Source organism: Macaca fascicularis, chromosome 12 (genome assembly GCF_037993035.2).
Source record: "Macaca fascicularis isolate 582-1 chromosome 12, T2T-MFA8v1.1".
Lineage (NCBI taxonomy): Eukaryota > Metazoa > Chordata > Mammalia > Primates > Cercopithecidae > Macaca > Macaca fascicularis.
This window is the reverse complement of record NC_088386.1, coordinates 34,981,270-34,995,471: the sequence shown is the minus strand read 5'-3', so window position 1 is coordinate 34,995,471 and position 14,202 is coordinate 34,981,270. Positions and strand designations below refer to the sequence as shown.

At 33.8% G+C, this 14,202-nt stretch overlaps 1 long non-coding RNA gene across 1 annotated transcript in view; it reads right to left on the bottom strand.

The window, feature by feature from the left end:
- The window catches only part of LOC135966423 (uncharacterized), a 184,150-nt gene that overhangs the window by 126,153 nt on the left and 43,795 nt on the right, over positions 1-14,202 (bottom strand). The window lies entirely within an intron of this gene.

Sequence of the window (14,202 nt, the reverse complement as noted above, 5' to 3'; positions counted from 1 at the left end):
CTAGTCTTAATACCTGGGTGATAGAATAATCTGTACAACAAACCCCCATGACACAAGTTTACCTACGTACTTGTACCCCTGCACTTGTATCCCTGAACTTAAAAGTTAAAATAAAACTTAAAAATTTTTAAAAAAAATGTGTTGTAGAGGTCTTTGCATATGTTTATGATAATCACGTTCTGCAGTTGATCTTTATTTTGAGATAGCATAATACAGTGGAAAGGCCATAAAGTCTTGAATTACACAAACCTATTTCCTCGTTCAACTATGTGCTGGTTATGAGACAAGTATCTCAACTCTCTGAGTTCCAATTTGCTTCCTAGTAAAATAGGGCTAATACCCTCTACCTTATAGGGCTGTTATAAAGATAAATTTAGATAATATATGCACTATGACAAATATATAGTGGCTGCTGAATAAATGCTAGTGAATTTCTCTTCTGCTTTGGATATGCTTACACACAGCTACAACAAGAGCTCAAGCAGATATTGATGAATAGATTGAATAAAACAAGGCTAAGAAAAGAGCATTGGGACATGGTGCTAGACAGTTTCCACCTGCCTGACACTGATTCATAAATTACCACCCTGGGTATGCACACAGATGTAGGCTCACATCCATCCCGTGCACTATCAGCTAGCCCACATTGCTCTGGCTTGTCCACAAGGACAGTTGAAAACTTGTCAAATGTTTTTCTAAATTCCAGATGTATTGTGTTCGGGGCATTTCTTTCATCTAGCTGTCTGGGAGCTATATCAAAAAAGGAAATAAATTTCGTTTGTCATCTTTCATTTACAGAGATCATGCTGAGACCAAATGTTATGTGCTTCCTTTTCTGAGTGTTCACAGACCATCTGTTTTCTAATCTGGACTAGGCATTTTGGGGAATCTACATTAGGTGCTATAATTTGGAGCATCTTAAATTTTACCTTTATGGAAGCTGAAGAATTTATTCTTCTGCAGCTTTCTGGTTTCTTCTGTTTTCTTTCTAGAATTCAAATATTCTTTACCACTTCTTCAGTGAGTGGGATACTAAAGATTAAAGATTATTATTCTTTAAAAAATCTTTTTCTTGTTTCCAGTGGATAGAATTATTATTCTTACAAAAGAAAATAGAAGAAAATTGAAGCTCTGTTTCTCTACTTGATGTCTATTGGCTATTAACATTACAACTCAAGCTCTGGTTCGATTCCATCTTTTTCATTTTATTCTGGGCTTTAAAAGCCTTAGATTGCTCTTAGTATGCTTTATTTCAGTCTATTCTGGGATTTAATCCTCTTTGTTTAGTTTTACAGTTCTAGGACACTATTTTGTATTTTTTTCTTGCTGTTTGATATATTTTCCTTTTGAAGTCACTGCTCACTGGAAAGTTTTTCTGTGGCCAAAATAATTTATTAGCTATAGTGCCACCTTTTTAACTATGATCACTTGTGATTTCATCACTTGCATTTTATTTTTCCCCTAGAATGCCATACATCTTCCTTGATCCTTATTCTCTTATAAAGTCTCTGCTCAAAGGAAAATACCTTCATTTCTCTTAGAATCTTGATACGTATTTTTCTAAACTCACAGATACTGTTCGTGAATATAAGTAGCATTCCCTACCTTGATGTGTTAGTCCATTTTCATTGCTATAAAGGAATACTTGAGAATGGGTAATTTATTTTAAAAAAGAGGTTTATTTTGGCTCATGGTTCTGCAGGCCGTACAGGAAGCATGGCGTGGTAAGGGCCTCAGGAAGCTTACAATCATGGCAGAAGGCAAAGGGGGAGAAGGAAGTCACATAGCACTGGAGGGAGCCAGAGAAACAAGAAGTATCAGGCTCTTTTTAACAAAAAGATCTCTCATTAACTCACAGAGTGAGAACTCTCTCATTACTGTGAGGATAGCATCAGACCATTCATAAGGGATCCAGTCCCATGATTCTAGCATATCCCACCAGGCTCCACCTCCAACATCAAGAATCATATATTGACATGAGATTTGAGGAGAACAAACATCCAAACTATATCATTTTGTCCCTGCCTCCCAAATCTCTTGTCCTTCTCAAATTGCAAAACACAATCATGCTTTCCCAATAGTCCCCCAAAGTCTTAAATCACTCCAGCATCACTCAAAAGTCTAAAGTCCAAAGTCTCACCTGAGACTCAAAGTAAGTTTCTTTAATGTATGAACCTAAAAAATAAATCAAGTTATTTACTCTCAAGATACATTGGTGATACAGTCATTGGATAGATATTCCCATTCCAAAAGGAAGAAACTGGTCAAAATAAAGGGGCAACAGAAGTCACACAAGTTCAAAATCCAGTCAGGCAGGCATTAAATCTTAAAGTTCCAAAATAATCCTTAATCCCATGTCTTGCATCCTGGGCACACTGGAGTGAAGGGTGGGCTTCCAATGCCTTGAGCAGCTACAGCCCTGTGGCTTTGCAGGGTGCATTCTACATGGCTGCTCTCGCAAGTTGGAGTTTTATGCCTGAGGATTTTCCAGGCTTTTCCAGGCTCAGGGTACAAGCTGCTGTTGGTGGTATCATTTTTCAGTCTGGAAGGTGGTAGCCTCATTCCCACAGCTCCACTAGGCAGTGCCCAAATGAGGACTCTGTATGAGGGCTCCAACCCCATATTTTCCATTGTCACTGTTCTAGTAGAGTCTCTCTGTGGGCACTCTGACTCTGTGGCAGGCTTCTACATGGGCATCCAGGCTTTCCAATACATTCTCTGAAATCTAAGTAGAAGCTGCCAAGCCTCCTTCACTTTTGCATTCTGTGCACCTGCACAATTGAGACCATGTTGAAGCCACGAAGACTTATGGTACCAAGGCTTACGGCACCAAGCTTATGGCTTGCACACTCTACAGTGGTGGCTAGAGCTGTACTTGGGGCCCTTTGAGCCATGGCTAGACTTAGAGCAGTGGGAATGCAAAGAGAAGCCTCCCAGGGTGAGACAGGGCAGTGGTACCCTGGGCCTGGGCCATGTAACCATTATCTTCTCCTGGGAATCTGGGCCTGTGATGGGAGGAGCTGTCCCAGAAACTTTTGAAATGCCTTCGATGCATTTTTGTCATTGTCTTGGATATTAGTATCTGGCTGTCTTTTAGTCAGGTGAATCTGTCTAGCACATAGTTGCTCTGCAGCTCACTACTATTCTTCACCTAAAAATGCCTTTTCCTTCTTTACTACATGGCTAGGCTGCAAATTATCCAAATTTTTATTTTCTGCTTTCATTTGAAATATTAATATAATTTCCAAATTTAAGTCATTGCTTTGCTTTGTATCTGATCATAGATTGTTACAATGAGCCATGCCACATCTTAAACACTTTGCTGCTTAGAAACTTCAGCCTTCCACAAAGCCCTAGGACATAAAAACAATGCAGCCATGTTCTTTGCTAGGGTGTAACAAGAATGACCTTTGTTCCAGTTCACAGTAACTTTCTCATTTCCATCTGAGACCTCCTCAGCCTGGCCTTCACTGTCCATATTTCTATCAGCACTTTGGTCTCAGCCACTTAACAAGTTTCTAAGAAGCTCCAAACTTCCCTTCATCTTCCTGTCTTCAGAGACCACCAAACTCTTCTGCCTGTTGCCCAGTTCCACAGCTGCTTCCACATTTTCAGATATCTTTATAGCAACACTCCACTCCTCAGTATCAATTTTCTGTATTAGTTCATTTGCATTGCTATAAAGGTATATCTGAGACTGAGTAACTTATTAAAAAAAAGAGATTTACTTTGGTTCATGATCCTACAGGCTGTACAGGAGGTGTAGTGCTAGCATCTACTTCTGGTGAGGGCCTCAGAAAGCATACAATCATAGTGGAAGGTAAAGGGGGAGTTAAGCATGTCACATGATGAAAATAGGAGCAAATAAATAAATAAATAAATAAATAAATAAATAAATAGAGAGGAAATTCTAGGCTCTTTTAAACAACCAGTTCTCATGTGAACTCATAGAGCTAGAACTTACTCATTACCACAAAGATGGCACCAAACCACTCATGAGGGATCTTCCTCCATGACCCTACTGTTTTCCACCAGACCTCACCTCCAACATTAGAAATCACATTTCAACAAGAGATTTGGAGAGGACAAACATCCAAACTATACTACATGGATATTAGGAATTCTCAAATGACCTCATCGTCTTAAATTTTCTAGACCCAGGTTCTCCTGACTTCAGCTTTATCAGTTTTTCCTTTTGGTCAAAGCATTTACATATAAATTGATTTACTCATCAACATATTATAAGATAAGGCTAATAATAATAATAATACTTAAAATTCACAAATTATTCCCTTTGTGTCATAGGTGTTTTAAACATTTAATATGTATTTCCACATTATTTTCCCACTCCCCACAAAACTCTAGGAAATAGGTATACTAGTTATTTATGTTATAGTCAGCTGTGGCTTTGCAACTTTAAATAATATGCCTTAAGATACAATCAAGTTAATGGTGTTGCTAGTACTCAAGATGAGGTAGGCTGACTTTAGATTCTACACATTATGTCTCTGTTAAAGAAAGTCTGTCATTTTTTAGATGCTTTACTTAGAATATAATACAATTATGATTATTTGAAGACCATCATCACTACTTTTTTGTCTCTTCTCCAGCTTGTAAGTTTGAAAAATATTATCCATATTATTTTCCCACCATACTCTTTTGTGTGTATGTGTTTTATAACACATCATTTTCAAATTTTTCATGTGCTTGAATGCTGTACATGATATTAATATTCATTTATTAATTTAATTCTAGTGGTCTGATATAAACTGTCTTATGTATGAATAATCATATAACTGATTTCTAAACCTAGTTCTAGATATCTCTTATCTGATTTTTTTCCCATTGAGTTTTTTGATGTATAATATAGCAGTAAAAACTATTCTTAAACTTTGACCTCTGTTTGTAAAAATTGTTCTCATATTTAAAAAAAATTCCCTTAGATATATACATGGCACTATGAGTAAATTCCAAACTGTTCTGGTAAATTAAATTAAATCATGTAGTGACTCACTTTTTTTTCTAGTATTGCTTATGCTTTAATGCCTATATTTTCTGATATTAATAAACCTAAAGCAAATATATTTTGGTAACTTTTTAATTTATATTTTCAATCTTTTTATTATTTCTGCTAAAGAGTATATAAATTTTTCTTAACCATAGGTTGACACTTACTTTACAGTTGATTTTTTAATCCATTTATATTTATTGTGATTATTTACACAGTTGGATATCTCCCCTTACTGTTTTTTGCTAAGATGTAATTTACATACAATAAAATTTATTCATTTTATATGTACAATTCAATGAGTTTCAGTCAATTTCTAAACCCATGGAAATTCATGGAAACCCATCAACTTCATTAAGATATAAATTATTAAAAGCTCTTTCTTCTTTCTAATGAATTCTCACTATTTCCAGATTTAATCACTGTTCTATTTGTATTGCCAAATATTATTTTTGCCTGTTTAGAATCACACTATATTTGCCTCTTAGTGTCTACTATATGTGTTTAAATGCATGCTTTTAATATTTGATCATGTTATTGTATGCTTTCCCTTTTGTTACTAATTAGCATTCAATTGAAATAATTTTTTTACGAATGCAATAATTTTTGATATATAATATTTTACATATTTACACATGTGATATTTTATTAAATACACAGAATGTGTAATGATCAAGTCACAGTATTTGGGGTATCCCTTACATTGAGTATTTATTATTTCTCTGTTTTAGGAACATTTGATCTTTTCTCTTCTAGATACTTTGAAAGATACATTCTTGCTAATATAGCAACCTATTCTGCTATCAAATATTAAAACTTATACCTTCCATCTAACTGTGCGTTTGTTTGCATTGATCAACCTGTCTTTATCCTGCCCTGCCACCCATACATCCTCCACAGCCACTGGTATCCATCTACCATTCTACTCTCTACTTCTATGAGATCAGTATTTCTTAACTCCCACATATAAGTGATAACATGTGACATTAATCTCTCTAAGCATGGCTTATTTTACTTAGCATAATCACTTCCAGTTCCATCCATGTTGCTGCAAATGATATGATTTATTTTTGTATCCGAATAGCATTCCATTTTGTGTATCTACCATATTTATTTATCCATTCATCCATTGATGGGCACATAGGTTTATTCATATTTTTATTATTGTGAATAATGCTGCAATAAATAAGCAAGTGCAGGTATTCCTATGATATACTCACGTCTTTTTTTTTTTTTTTTTTTTTTTTTTTTTGGTAAATACTCAGTAGTAGGATATATTCCCAGTAATAGGATTGCCTGATTGTGTGACAGTTCTATTTTTAATCTTGTGAGAAATCACTATACTGTTTTCCATAGTGCTTATGCTAATTTACATTCCCACCAACAGTGTATAACAGTTTTCTTTTCTTTCTTTCCTCTTCACCATATGTTATTTTTTTTCTTTTTAATAAAATCCATTCAAACTGAGGTAAGATTATATCTTCTTGTGATTTTGATTTGCATTTTCCTGATGATTAATGATACTGAGCATTTTTTTCATATAACTGTTGGCCATGCGTATGCCTTCTTTTAAGAAATATCTGTTTATGTCTTTTGCCCACTTTTATGGGAATATTTGTTTTTATTGCTATTGAGTTGTTTGAGATCATTGTTTATTCTAAATATTAGTTCCTTGTTGGATGAATAGTTTGCAAATATTTTCCACCATTCTATGGGTTGTCTCTTCACTCCACTGATTGGTTTTTTTTTTTGCAGTGCAGAAGCTTTTTAGTTTAATATAGTCCCATTTCTTTATTTTCATTTGTGATTTTTACATCTTAATCATAAAATTTCCCATGAACAACATGCTGAAATGTTTTCCGTATGCTTTCTTATGGTAGTTGTATAGTTTTTGGTCTTTTGTTTAAATTCTTAATCCATCATGACATGATTTTCACATATGGTTCAAGAGAGAGGTCCAGTTTCATTCTCATGCATATGGATATCCAATTTTCTCAGCACCTTTTATTGAAGAGTGTGTCCTTGCCCCACTGTATGTTCTTGTTCTTGGGACCTTTGTTGAAAAACAGTTGGCTGTAAATATGTGAATTTATTCCTGGATTCTCTATTCTGTTCCATTGGTATATGTGGTTTTTCTGTTGTTTTTGTTGTTTATTTGTTTGTGGTTTTTGTTTTCTTTCTTACAAACACCATGCTGTTTTGATTACTACAATTACTACTTTGTAACATATTTTGAATTCAGGTAGTGTAATGCCTCCTGGTTTTTCTTTATACCCAGGATTGCTTTGACTATTGGGGCTCTTTTTTCATTTAATACAAATTTTAGGATTTGTTTCTAATTATGTGAAAGAATGAGGTTGGCATTTTGACAGAAATTATACTGAACCTATAGATTACTTTAGGAAGTATGACCATTTTAATAATATTAATTTTTCTAATCCATGAGCATACGATATCTTTTCAGTTATAATCCCTTAAATTTCTTTTATCAGTCTTTTGTAGCTTTTCTTGTAAATGTGTTCTAGCTCCGTAGTTAAATTAATTATTAAGTTTTTTTTTTTCTGTAGCTAATGTAAATGGCATTTCCTTCTTGATTTCATTCTCAGCTAAATCATTATCAGTGTGTAAAAATGCTATGGATTTTTGTGCATTGATTCACTATCCTACAATTTTCCTAAATTCATTTATAAGATCTATGAGATTTTTGGGGGGAGCCTTTATGTTTTTTTAAATATAATGTCATCTAATCTGGAAAGAGAGATAATTCAACTTCTTATTTTCCAATTTAGGTGCTTTTTATTTATTTCTCTTATCTGATGCCTCCGACTAGGACTTCCAACAGTTGATTGAACAGGAGTGGGGAAAGTGGACATCCTTGTTTTATTCCAGTTCTTAGAGAAAAGAATTTTGGCTTTTCCCCATGCAGCATAATGTTAGTTGCGGGTTTGTTATTTTGCATAGAAATGTCTAGTTGGTTGAGGCACTTTATATGCCTTTATTTTTCTCCTGAAAGCCAAACATGTACAGAACAGTACATAACAAAGTAAATTATTTTTATGCCTGAGAATGAGCATGTCCTTCTTTCTTCTAGGCCTTAAATGCAGGCCATTAAGTTAGAAATTGTCCTGTGTTTGAGATTTATTTGTTTACTTTTTGCTTTTTATTTTTTGTGGGTATACAGTAATCATCATATCAAGATAAATGGTGTACTCAAGCATTTATCTTTGTATTGCAAACAATCCAATTATACTCTTCTAGTTATTTTTAAGTATACAATCAAATTATTGACTGTAGTCACCCTGTTGTGCTTTCAAATACTAGATATTATTTATTGTTTCTAACTAGTATTTTGTACCCATTAACCATCCCCACTTCCCCCAAAACTCCCACTACCATACTCAGCCTCTGATATTATCATTCGACTCTCTATTTCCATGAGTTCCACTGTTTTAATTTTTAGCTCCCACAAATAGGTAAAAGCATGTGAAATTTGTCTTTCTGTTGTGGGCTTATTTTATTTAACATAATGACCTCCAGTTCCATCCATGTTGCTGCAAGTGACAATATCGATATGTATATGTAACACATTTTCTTTAGCCATTCATCTACTGAGGAACACTTAGGTGTCTTCCAGATTTTGGCTACAGTGAATAGTACTGCAAAAGACATGCGAGTGCAGATATCTCTTTGATATACTGATATCCTTTATTTCGGGTATATACCTAGCAGTGGGAGAGCTGAATAATATGGTAGCTTTATTTTATGTTTTCTGAGGAACCTCCAAATTTTTCTTCATAGTGATTGTACTAATATACATTCCCAGCAACAGTGTATGACGGTTCGCTTTTCTTCAAATCCTAGCTAGCATTTGTTATTGCCTGTCTTTTGGATATAAGCCATTTTAACTGGGACAAGATGTTATCTCATTGATGATCAATGATGTTGAGTATGTTTTCATTTATCTATTTGCCATTTGTATGTCTTCTTTTGAGAATTGCCAATTCAGATTTCTTGCTCATTTTTTGGACCAGATTATTAGATATTTTTCCTATACTGTTGTTTGATCTCCTTACACATTCTAGTTATTAATCTTTTGCCAGATGAATAGTTTGCAAAGATTTTCTCCCATTCTGTGAATTCTCTCTTCATTTTATTGATTGTTTTATTTGATCTGTAGAAGGTTTTTAACTTCATTTGATCCCATTTGTCCGTTTTTGCTTTGGTTGCTTTGCTTGTGGGGTATTACTCAAGAATTTTTTGCCAAGACCAATGTCCTACAAAGTTTCCTCAATCTTTTCTTTTAGTAGTTTCATAGTTTGATGTCTTATATAAGTCTTTAATCCATTTTTATTTGATTTTTTTAATATATTGAGAGACAAGGGTCTAGTTTCATTCTTCTTTATATGGTTACCCAAATTTCTCAGCAGCATTTATTGAAGAGATCGTTCTTTCCCCAGTGTATGTTTTTCGCACTTTTGTCAAAAATAAGTTCATTGTAGATGTATAGATTTGTATTTTGATTCTCTATTCTGTTCCATTGACACATGTTTCTGTTTTGATGCCAATATCATGCTGTTTTTGGTAATTGTAGCTCTGTAGTATTATTAACATCTGATAATGTGGTTTCCCCAGTTTTATTCTTTTTGCATAGAATAGCTTTGGCTATTCTGGGTATTTTTTGGTTCCGTATAAATTTTAGAATTGTTTTCTCTATTTCTTTTAAGAATGTCATTGGTGTTGTGGTAAGATTGCATCGCATTTTTAGATTGCTTGGGTAGTATGGACATTTTAGCAATATTAATCTTTCCAATTTAGGAACATGAAGTATAGTTCCATTTTCTGATGTTCTCTTCAATTTATTTCATCAGTGTTTAAAGTTTTCATTGTAGAGATCTCTCACTTCTTCAGTTAAGATAATTTCTTGGTATTTTATTTGTGGCCATTGTAAATGGGATCACTTTTTTCTCTTTCAGACTGTTCACTGCTGGCAAATAGAAATGCTACCGATTTTTGTATGTTGATTTTGTATTCTGCAACTGTGTTTCAGATTTTTAATGATACAAGTAATGGCTAGTTTACCAGATAGTGTGTGTGTGTGTGTGTGTTTTTTTTTTCTAATATCTTCTTTACCCTCAGCTCTAGCAGCTGCCCATCAGAGAGCATTTCTTTCCATGTTCTTTCTCCTCTTTATTTTTTTTTTCTTTAGCAGTATTTGATAGTTATTTGTTAGTTAACACTTGTTAGTCTGCAAATGGGTGGCTGATTAGGTAGACACTCTGTTCATAGGGACATGAGGACTGCTAAGTCTGCCTGCATTTCTCCAAGTCATTTTTCTGAGCCATCACATATTCCTTCATTGCTCACACAAAATCTTCCCCCAATTTTCGCTCTTCTTAGCTGTGATGGGTTTTCATGAGTGACTTGGAATGATTTTATTTGTTGTCTGTCCCCATAGATGAAAGCTTTTGCTCCATAAGAGGGGTGGGGAGGAAGAATGTGAAGGCAGTTTGTGCCCCTCCTGCAATGGCTGCTCTTCTCCTCTCCCAGGTATATTCCACAAGTGATATTTTATTGCAGTCTTATCCAATCTTTTCAGTGAGTACACAGTGGCATTTTTAGAGAAAGACCACGAAAAGCGGTCAGCCTCCCAAGGTTCTGTGATTCTCAAAGACTCACACTCCTTCCACTGCAAGATCGTAAACGTTTACCAATTCTTTAACCTCTCTAGATGAACTCTTGTTACCAGCATCTCTTTGTGTCTACCCCCAGATAACTCAGTGTGCATGTCTTATTTTCCTAGATTGTGTCATCTGCCTCTCTTTAGATTTCAGACCAGTTTGTTCCCTGGTAATCTCACCTCAGATTAAAGGAAATTCATGACTTTGCATTTGTTCAGTTTTTTTGTTTTGTTTTGTTTTATGACTGGAAGTAATGTTTTTTCTAGCTTTCTAAATCTCTGAGAGGAAATCAGATGTCTTCCCAAATCCTATGGTTTTTTTTTTTTTTTTTATTGCAACAAGCTGTTTTAAAGAGTCCTTAAATCATCTTCTTCATAAAATCATTATTTTTACCTAAGACTATTTTATGTTTCTCAAATGGATATAGGTAAAGTTGGGGACAGATGAATAATATATATTTAAAGAGTGCATATTTTGTTGAGTTCATATGTAAAAATGGGAAAGAGGACAGAGATAGTGATTATCTTTATTAACTAACAATTAATTTAATTTTCATTCACATACCTGTGTTAAATAATGCAATGAAAAAGCATTTCAATAAAAGACAAGGTACCTGGTCCCTTTTCCTGATTTTGCAGATGCTTACATTTGTTAGTGTATCCATGTTTCTTTAGTTTTTGAGTTTCTGCTTTATCTCCTGTCAAAAGCTTTCTGATTTTTATTAGGTACAATTTTTTTTTTTTTTTTTTTTTGTAATTGGAAGCCTGGCTTTAGTAATTACATGATTGTCAGTCATGTATTTTAAAACATTTTGGTGATAACTTTGTAATAAACATTTGTTTATCTTTCCAATCATTTAATACATTCATTTAATAAATAAATATATATTAGTTATTTATTAAGCTTCTTTTTTTGGTAGGTATCATTATAGGCACAGGGTGACTAATGCAGGGGTGACTAAGACAGACAAGGTACTGGTCTGGTAGAGTTTCTGTTTTAATTATATGGAATAAAGAAATCAAACATAAGATTTTTCTCAATACGGATTTAATGCAACTAATAAAATTAGCTAATAACATCTAGAATTATTATTTCAGTTGCTATTATTTAGTCAAAGAGAAACTCTCAGATAGGTTGATATTTAAGATCTAAAACATTTCAGAGGATCTAACTATGAATATCTAAGGAAAAAAGAACAGTAAATACAGATAGATGATAGGTAGATAGATATGTGTAGGGGGTGTTTATGTATAAGTTACATAAATGTGTGTATGTAGATAGATAGATAATGTTATATACCATAACTAATCAGCAAACAGCTTGAGATAGGTGAATGCTTTCTCTATTTTCACTCTAAGTCATTTAAATCTATCCCAGATGATCATTCATTCTGATTCTGGAATATATTAAAAGGTAGTATGATATACAGGATGCACTTAAAAATCATTTTAATGTAATTCTCATAAAATAAAGCAAATTTGATTCAGCTTCTTTGTGCAATTAGGAAACACCTAAGATGTTCCAACCAATCAAGGCACTTGATCACTCTTTATTGCAAATGGGGAAAGAGATGTAACGTCATGGTCCATTGCTAATGGGTTCTCCCACTGTTCTGGTTAATAGCATGTTTCTTCTACATCTAATTTAAGGTTTCTGAATTAAATAGATTAAAAGGTTACTAAGAACTCAATGATGTATTAGAGTGTGTGTGCGTGCGTGTGTGTGTGTGTGTGTAACCAATTATGTCCCTTTTAAACTTAGTTTTATCATAGTATGATTTTGTATTTAAAAACTTTTTGGCTTGGCTGGGGGAGGTCAATTCTTCAATCACATTGCACTTGGAGCAACAAGATCATTTTATTAAATATCAAAAATCCATGAGTGCTTTTGATTTTCTTAGTTGGCTGTTGAGAGCAGTGTAGTGTACGTAAGACAAACCTACAAACAGACAAATAAGCATTATTTGTGAAGACTGAAGGTTTGAATTCTAGTCTCATATATATTTTTAATGAACTACATGACTCTGGTCAAGTTATTTAATATTTCCTATTTAATTTCTAATTTATTTTAATATTAAAAGTACCAAAATTCATTACCTCCATTAGTCAGTACCACTAGGAACCTGATATAATTTAAAAGGCTATAAAGCTGTATGGCCTTTTATCAGTCAAAAGCTAAGGACATTTTTTTTGCCACGTGAAATGCTATCTAGCTTGGGAGATAGGTGATGCTCTTATCTATACCTGACTCAAAGTGAGAGGCCTTCACAAATGTTTTTATGAAATTTCAACTTTCAATAAAATCCCATTACTTTTCCATCCTACCACAATAATTAGAATGTCCCACATAAGTGGATGGTAAAAGATTAGTAGGCAATTTGCTTCTACAAACTTTATACTTTTCCTGGGAGGTTTGATATTCCACAGAGGCATGTTCCTTGGCACCCCAGGCCATAAACATCCATTTTTTATCTTTCTCAATCTGTGGTCAATTAGCTCTAAGTGAAAGTAACAGAGGAAAGCCATTATGCAGATGTATCCATTAAGAGTCATCTTTCCTTAAAGGTCATGGAGAAGGAGGTGCAAATTGCTTTATCTGACAGTTTTGCTTATAATTAATGTCAGGACTCTGATTTTTACTATTATAGCTCACCATCTCAAGGTCAGAGATTCTGTGCTAGTACAATCCTGTCCTTACCACAATATTTATAGACAACTATTCTATGCAAGTCCCTAAGCTTATAGAACTCATCCTTTCCATATTCAAATCATTGAGTTATTTTTGGATCCAGAGATGTCATTCGTTCAAATAATTCTGAAAGGCCGCCGGGTATGCAGTAGTCTGAGAAAGTCAGATTTTTTTTTTTTTTTTTTTTTTTTTTTTTTTGTAAGCTTCAGTCAGTTGTTTCAGTACCTGAAATTTTAGGCATTTTTGACTTAAAGTATTTCAAGGGGTTTTTTAACTTGGGAATTTAGGAAAATAACAAAAGGGATTATTTGAGAAGACAAAACAATTTTAAGAAAAGTGACATATAGGCTTACCTAATGGATAACTTGTTATAAAAATATTAATTATGGCATAAATCTGACAAGCTTGATTTGTTTTGTTAATGGTTCTACTTTGTAAAACATTTTCTATTCCTCAGCCATGGGTACTTAAAGTTACGTACTTAGTTATCTAGATCATGGATAGCTACTTAAACTGTTACTCACTTTACCCTTTGAGTTTATTGTATGCCCAGAGATTCTCAGCTTCTTTTGAAGGCTGTTGCTTGTCTAATACCTTGTAGTGCTAGTATTTTACCAACTTTTTCTACGTTTTTAGCATTTTGTTTGAGAGACGTCATTCATTTCCATGCTTTGACTGCCATATTTGTGGCAGTCTTATATATATAGCATATATATAAGACCTCATATATACTAATAAATCTCAAGTATATATCTGCAGATCAGACTTCTCTTTTGAGCTCCAAATATTTAGTGCCTTCTCCATATCCTTACATGGCTATTCCTTGGA